At 39.7% G+C, this 8,269-nt stretch overlaps 1 long non-coding RNA gene across 1 annotated transcript; it reads left to right on the plus strand.

Annotated features, from left to right (window-relative positions):
• Positions 1-1,203: 1,203 nt before the first annotated feature.
• Positions 1,204-6,220, plus strand: LOC148184691 (uncharacterized). The gene is made up of 3 exons (XR_015772256.1): positions 1,204-1,359; positions 2,643-2,802; positions 5,042-6,220. It is a non-coding gene; the product is annotated as an uncharacterized LOC148184691 (long non-coding RNA).
• The last annotated feature ends 2,049 nt before the right edge of the window (positions 6,221-8,269 follow it).

An 8,269-nucleotide genomic window follows, 5' to 3' on the forward strand; every position in this document is an offset into this window, starting at 1 on the left:
TTGACATGAAGTCTGTTATGATAACATATGAAAGTCTATACATTTGTAATATTCTATTTTTTGAGAGATTTAAATTCATTTGTTGTAAGGACCACTGATTTGCTAGTGTTCACTTACCACTGAGGAATGCTTTTCCCCACACACAGTATAGATTTAATCTCGGTAATTTTATTCTCCTAGACTATTTCATAAGATAAGGAGAGGTATCTAAAGCCCGTGGCATCTAAGACAGATAAGTCCCTGCCTGAAATCTCCTCTCTGTCCAGGACTAGACTAGTCAGCTGAGGTTAAGTGAGATGAATCTCACCTACAGTGTGGAGGGCAGCTACAGCAGACCTTCAGATCCCTCAAGATGGGAAGTTGCTTGCAGAGGAATCTGTGAACGTTTTTTGCTGTCAGAAGTCACAGTGAATAGGTCAGTATGGTTAAGCACAGTGACTAATGAAAAAGCTGTTAGTTTGAATTGCAAACAGATCAATTTTAAGTAATGAACTAGGTGTGAGTTTTCACAGCAAAGAATGAAATTAAAAAAACATTTTTACTAGTAGTCAGGCTGCATGAAAGGAATAGCACTGTCTGGTATTCAGCCTGCATGAAATAAATAGCACTGTCTGGTATTGGCATCAATAAATATGTGCATTTTGGATATTTCTAAAGGTTTGTTTTGGTTTGTTTTTGGTTTTTTTCATTCTACAGCCTTATTATGTAAGGTGAAACAAACTGAAAAAACAAATTGGAACTATGTGGCAAAGTTTTGGTAGCTGGGGGCTGTGTGAGCAGCCTTTGTGAGGAGACTTCAGGAGCTGCCCATATGTCAGAGAGAGATCCAACAGGCTCTGAGACAGACCCATCCCTAGGTAAAGCTGAGCCCATCAGGAGCAGCGGGAACACCTTTCTGGTAGCATATTTAAGAGAAAAATGCTGTCCATCAGAAGCCTGGATAGAGCAGTGAGAATATGTAAGAGAAACAACTCTGTAGGCCCCAAGGTCAGTGCAGAAAGAGGGGGAGGAGATAGCCAGGCATACAACCAGAGATTCGCCTACAGCCTGCAGAGAGTGCTGTGACAGGTTTTTCCTTGCATCCCATGGATATCCACGGTGGAGCAAATAGCCACCTGCTGCCTGTAGACACCCCCACATCAGCACAGGTGAATAGACCTCAAAAGCAGCTGTGAGTCGTGCTTGAATTCCTGATGGGAAGTGCAACCCATGGAGAGAGCTCCACACAGGAATAGGCTTGCTGTCAGACCTGGGGCCCTGGGAGGAAGGACAGCACTCCACAGCAGAACCCATGCTGGACCAGTCAGCCTGTGGGAAGGACTTATGCTGGAGAAGTTCATGGAGGACTGTCTCCAATGGGTGAGCCCTTATGATGGAACAAGGGAAGAGTGTGAGGGGGAAGGAAGAGCATAGATGGAGTGTTGTAACCCACTGCAAGTGACCCTTTTCCCCATCCCACTGCACCATTTGAGGTGCAGGAGATAAAAGAGTTGGGAGTGAAGTTGAGCCTGGGAAGACAGGAAAGGTGGATGGAATATGTTTTTTTAAAAATTTGTTCTTATTTCTTATTAATTTACTCTGTTTGGAAATAAATTAAATTTATTTTCCCAAGTCCAGTCAGTTTTTCCTGTGGCAATTGGTAAGTGATCTCCCTTATCTCAGGCCATGTGTAGTTTATTATCCTTCTGTTAAGGAGGAAAAGTGATAGAGTAGCTTGGTGGGTGCCTGGCAACTAGCGAAGGTCAACCCACCACAAAATAATGAGGAATATTTTTTCTGAACCTGAGACTGTGGAAAACAGATGTCAGGAAGGAGGCAGAAAAGTAACTTGTGAGGGATGAGAACAAAGTCCCCAAAACACTGAGGCTTCATCTATGCACTAGGTTATGCAGTGTAATTAGATAAGTGATTAATCACGGTTCAGTTACCAATCTGAATCTGTCCTGGTGAAACGAGATTTAAACTTGCATAAAAATGTCTGTTCATGAGATTGGATAGTTTAACTAAGATGAAAAGATAAGAGAGTCCAGTAGAACTTGATGGGGCACAGAGGAATTTCAGACTAATGTAAAAACTGCCCCTAAACAGTAGAAGATATGGTAGGCTTTTTGTTTTTTAATAGATTTCATAATAAATTGTTCAGTCAAAAATGGCTGTGTGTGTTTATATTTTATTTTTTGCCTTTTAAAACTTCTCATGTTTTATTACTTCTGTATTCACCTGCATGACTCCTGAATCACTCAGTCTATGTGAGCCATGGTAGACATGACTGTTGCATTTGAATGAAGAAATTGAAACATCTGAATTAAACTTCCCCTTGCAGAAACACTTGTCAGTTACTGAGGAGATCTGTTTCCCCTGTGAACTGATGCATAAGGGATTTTAAACATGTGCCACTGAAGTGCATTTTATAGGCTGTTTTTTAAAAAACCTTTTGTACAACCCTGAAATATATTTAACTTTCTCTTAACACTGCTTTGTTGGGCTCTTGCCAAAATAAATTTGTAATGCAATGTGTATTATCTGGTTTACCAGTTTGGAATTTTGCCTATGTCTGCATCCTCAGTATTGATAAAACTGAGAATTTTCTAGGAAAATGGTTAAATTCTAAAGGCAATTTCATGGCTTTGATCTTTGTGCAGCAATCCCAGTAACAGAGAGAATAACCACGAAGAGAAATGAGGGTATGCTCCAACAACAACTTCATACTTTGAAACAAAATGAGGAAAAGGATTTTGAGGAAATGAACTCAAATAGGTTGATCTCCAGAATATACAATGAGTGCAATATCTTACATTACAGGTAATATTTCACTGGAGCTTATTTTTGCCTGTTCCAGGAATGGCTCCCTTGCAGACCACACAGATCTGCATCACCCAGTAGCAGGAAGCATATGATTTCCTCTGGAGACAGGCAGGGGAGCTCTTCACATTGACATAATGGAAGTAGACGCTTTAGGAATAGTTCAGAAAAACCGATGAGATGGATTTTATAATTTCTCCGAAAATGTTCAGATCTTTTTTGAGTAGCTGTTCTAATATGCATGTCAGAAAAGAGAAGGGCTATTTCTGATCTCCATAAAAGAAATGTATGAGTTAAATCTGGCAGTTATTACTATTCTAGACTGAATTTTGATCTTAGTACCGTATTGCACTGGCTGTTTTGTAATTAGGTGCCATTAAAATAGGATGTCTATCAAAATGTTAACAAGGATGGTGGTCAATCTCTGCCAGATTTATTGAAAGCAAATACATTTACAAGTTCCATCATAAATCTTGGTCAAGTAATGAGATTCTCAACTTATTTTCCATAAAGCAGTTATTGCATTATGTAGGCAAAATGTCATGGTACACAACAGTTCAATTTCATCAGCTCTTCACATGGCAGTGAAATAATAAACCAGTACTGTTCAAATTTTGATTTATTTCATTGTCATATATTAGCCTAGAATACATACATGTATGGAATATTTTGGCAGAATAAATGTTTAAAACCACTGAGAATTCTCTTATTTCTGTTGTAACTCTAACAATAAAATGTCAAACTCTTAATTTAAGAACAAAATTAAGTATGATTATTTTTAATGTTTTGTTTTGAAATGATGAAATCAGTATTTGAAATTATTTCTAGAGTTGGCACTGACTTTAATACACACAAATTATATGCAAAACCAAATGATGCAAAACTACTTCTTTAATCTCTTAATTTTTAGTGAGCAGTTCTAAACAAGAACTTGCTTCCTCTGCATATCTGAAATAATTAACTATTTAATGCAGCTTGGAGGTCAAGGTGAATTTTCAGAGTTCTGGGCTGTGGGTTAATATTTGCCATCCATCTCAAAAATGTTCAGGTGTTTTTCAAAGACCAGTTTTTACTTCAGTGCCTGAGGATGCCATACAATGGTAAATAGTTTTCTTGTGAGCACACTTAATGAATAGAGAGGAACTTGTGGTTCATCTTTCTGCACTGATCAATGACTAAGCAATCAGCTGATATTTAGGGAATTCATATAACTAGTATTAGCTGTGTGGGTCTAGTTACATTTATATTGAATGTTAGTTTTAATCATAAATTTACGTTTAAGCCTATAATTGCTGATCTTGGGTACAAAAACCTACCTTAGTCTAGTCCCCAGCAGGTGTCCGTACCCCAAATTCAGCAGTACGTGTAATTTCCAAATGCAACACAGTGGTGTCTATTGGCCCCTCATGCTGTATATGAGGTTCATCCATACACTGAAAGTTGTAGCTACAGAAAATCCAGAAATGGTGATTCTGCAGTTTCTTGGTCCATCATTTCTAGCCTTCTACAAACTTTTATTTCTTTCTGTTTCGCTTGTGTTTGGAGCAAGTGGGGACAGAAAAAGAAGCTTCAGTCCTAAAAAGGACTTTGAAAAGCAGATCGTGGATCACTCTAGGGTGGGTCCAAAGTAATGGATACAAAAATGTGGATTTTGTGTCTTAAGTCAGGTGGAGATTACCTTCAGATTAGACCCCAGGGATAGCTGTGTGCTATATTATTCAATGGATATTGTTCCTGAAAGGTGCTACTGACTGCTTTGTTCTGCTTAGATGAGCAAAACAGTCAGATCAGGATTGATGTTTATGCACTATGCATTCATTTTTGGCATAAATTCAGTTTAATGTTTCCATTGTATATGTCTTTTCTGCTCTTTTTGCATTCTGTAAAATGACTGCACAGAGACAATATTGTGTAATTGAGAAAGAACAGTAAATCAGTTGTTTGATTTTGATAGTTTCTGTCCAGAAAAATTTTAGACTCAAGCATCTGAATAGAAGTTATATTTTTCCTATGTAGTTCTATGTTTGAAAAGCTGGAAGTAAGCCATAATTTTCTGGATTCACAGTGAACCACTTCAGATCAATATTACCCTGTCTGAATATATGTTATATCTTGGCTGACTACACGACAGGGTTTGGAAGTTATCCTACAACTAGACTCAAGCACAGATCCCCATTTATCATGTAAGTAAATATATCATTTGTGTTTAAATGATTGTTTTTTTCTTTTCCCTGCCCAGGAAAGAGGAATTTGATGACTTGCTGAAAGTTTCAGGAAGCCCCAGAGAAATGACTGCTGCACTTCATGATCAGTTTGGACACACAGGATTTATGTACTGTGATAAACATGATCTGGCTCCCTAGAAACACTGCTGTTTTAATGGCTAAAGGGCAGAAGCAACTACAGGGCTCACAAAGTATATGATGGTATATTCTCAAGCATATGGTGTCCTTTATGGGTGTTCCTCTTGAGTTTTGCTGTGAAGGGTATTAAAGGAGAAGAAAACATATTACCTTGGCTAAACTTCTGCTCATTCATAGGGGAAAAAGTCCAGAATTATATCCTTTCCCTACTGACAGAGTATTGTAACCTTACTGTGAGAAACTTCTGCCCAACATTGTTTCTGTGAATAGTGGATTGTAAACTGATAGTGGGCAGCCAACACACAATAGTTGGTGGCAACTCTGGATAGCAAGTATCACAAAACCAAAGACTAATCAAAGGAAGCTAGTAGTTATAGTTGTTCTTCCCAGAATTCCATACTGGGGAGAAAAACGGGAGCTGGAGTCATAAGAATCAGGGAAGTAATCAGGGATTGGTGTATGAGGGGGATAAAAGTGTTCAAGAAAGAATCACATATGATGCCGTGGCACACTGTTACCCTCTCTCTCTCTAGTCCCCCACTGCTGGGGTTTTAGCTGCTTGTGTAGGGGGTCCAGCTTTGATACACTCCAGCTGTGTAACCTTGACTCAGACTGCTGAGCCAGAGCTGTGAGACCGTCTGTACAGGGATAAGAAAAGTAAAAAATTACAGAGAGCGGTAGGACTGCTGATTTGTGATTGCTAGGAGACCAAGGACTCAGCAGAGAAAACATCTATGTGAAATGCTAATACCTTAAGGAAAAGAAACGAAGGTAGCTGGAGGCTGGTGTAGTCAGGGACAGTCAGGAGCTGCCAGGTTGGGGTTGATCCATCAGTGCTGATGGAGGAAGAGGGAGGAGCAGCTTTGGCTCCATGGTGGCTCTTGGGAGCTGAGGCCACCAAGCCCTCACTCCTCAGCAACACCTGCCTGCCTGGTGAAGGCTGTCCAGCTGCTGTACTGGAGTGTGGGCACAATCATGCTTAACCTCACAGTTCACTAAAATACCAGCTGTCTTTTATGTGTACTGGCCAATAAAGAATTGCTTTATACCTCTGAGTTACCTGTATTTTGCTTGCAGAGTATTTTTGTGCCAGGCTAATGATGCCCAAACAAACTGCCTATAAAAGTATTTTGTAGAGGCTAAGAGGTGATTTTATTACTATGCTGGGAAGCCAGCATGAATATTTGAGAAAGTAGTAGCTTTATAAGAAAGGAACATCATCTTGGAAGAAGTGATTTACATTTCTGGAATTAAAAAAAAAAAAAAAAGAGTCATCTAGCAGAAGGTACACTGTTTCTGGGATGGATGAAGAATCCTTTGCTGTAGTCATACATCTAGAAAAGCTCTGATGCTCAGAGCTATCTGACATTAAATCATGTCAAGCAGAAGCAAACAGCAATGGAAAAAAAAAATCATTGATGTTTTTAATTAGGTTGTCTTGAATGCTCATCTGCATTCTAAAAGCAAAGGGCTTATTTCAGTAAAAATCATGGCCAGCTTCTGTAGCAAGGAAACTGGCTGTACTCAAACTGAATTGGGCCCTAAATTTGTTGCTTGGCAAGAGCAGGGGAATGTTTTGCTCTGGTGTCTGACTCCATTGGCAGTGGTGCTTGTTAATCACACAACCCATTACAATGCACTGTACAAGGAGGAATCTCAAAAACATCTTATTGCTGAGCTAAAGGCTGTAAAGTGCAGTCTTTTCTGCTAACCAGATTTGTGCTCTGTTGTGTTTAGTGGTTGTTGTGCCAGTCTGTGATTACTCACAATTGGTGACTAGAGACTGTGGCTGAGAACCCTGAGTGTGAGTGCAAGGAGGCAGGACCTCAGAGCTCATGCTTTGAAGCAATATTTAGGCTAGTTTAACACTGAGCAATAAAATGAAGACAATAACATGGCTAAAAGGAAGGCTAAAAATGTTTAATTATTTTACCCTGATCACTCTTCCCCTTTCCAAATTGGCAAGCAGGAACTTGAACTTGCCAAACATGTTTTATTTTTAAATCTTTTATCCATTGGCAAATCTGCATATTGCATCAGCCCTCATAAAGGTGTTTTACGGTTTTGAACAGTTTCCCAGCCTGTACAAATCCGTGTGTTCATGCACACACACTTAGAGAACAGCTGCACAGAGGGGCAACTCTGACTGTAGGGTGTGGGGGTCCATCCCCCACTGAATTTTGTAGCTAGGCAAAATCTCTCTGAGTCATGCTTCCCCCTTAGTGCAGCAGCAGCAGCAAGGCTGGCACCAAGATGTGCTCTGCAGCCCACTGGAGGAGGTGCTGTGCACCCATGCATTCCTTTGAGGGATGGAATCCCCCTGCCCCAGCACCTTCCAACCCTCCAGCTAGAAAGCTCAGGGATTATCCACAAATACAGTGGTTTTTTGTATGTTGGATGCTCCCTCTAAACACTGCTCTAGGATCTTGTTCATTATATAGCAGAGCATGTGAGTGTCAGCAGTGTTGGAATACTGATAATAAATCAGTAAATGGAAAAGGGGTTTAGTCTCATAAAAAATAGATATCTGTTAGTGGAATCATAGTCCTGGCACAGCACTGCCTGACTTCATCTGGGAGATGGGAAACACTGCAGCTGTGTATACTTTCATTTACATGGCTCAACTCCTGTCCTCCTTCCTAGTGCACAAACAGCCTAACTTGTAAATAACTAATATTTTTTGTATATCAGCATTCTGGTGAGTGTGACATTTAAATTGGGGCATTGGTTAGTAAGCAATGTCTGGCATTACCTGATGGCTGGTAGTGTGATCTTCTTCACATTGTTAAATTACTTTCAGTTAATTTTCCATTGTTTTATTCAATGAGAAATAAACAGGGTCAGTAGCTGTTTTTCTGGGAATAAGGTATTTGAATCCCATTTTTTGAGGTGCCACAGATGAATGTCACTTCACCACTGAAGAGCCTGAGCTAACTTCCTTGAAGTATTTGTGTGCAGTGTGTCTGTTTCATACGACTCTGGATGTGCTCTTCCACTCAATGTAGCATGGTCCAGAGGTATCAGCAATGTTTTGTATTACAAATTGTGACAGAAATGTGCTTTCATTATTACTATGCCCTGGCTGATTTATAGAGAAAGTAAGA

Source organism: Pseudopodoces humilis, chromosome 3 (genome assembly GCF_049639895.1).
Source record: "Pseudopodoces humilis isolate 2021_Gansu_Grassland_sample_001 chromosome 3, ASM4963989v1, whole genome shotgun sequence".
In the NCBI taxonomy this organism is placed as follows: Eukaryota; Metazoa; Chordata; class Aves; order Passeriformes; family Paridae; genus Pseudopodoces; species Pseudopodoces humilis.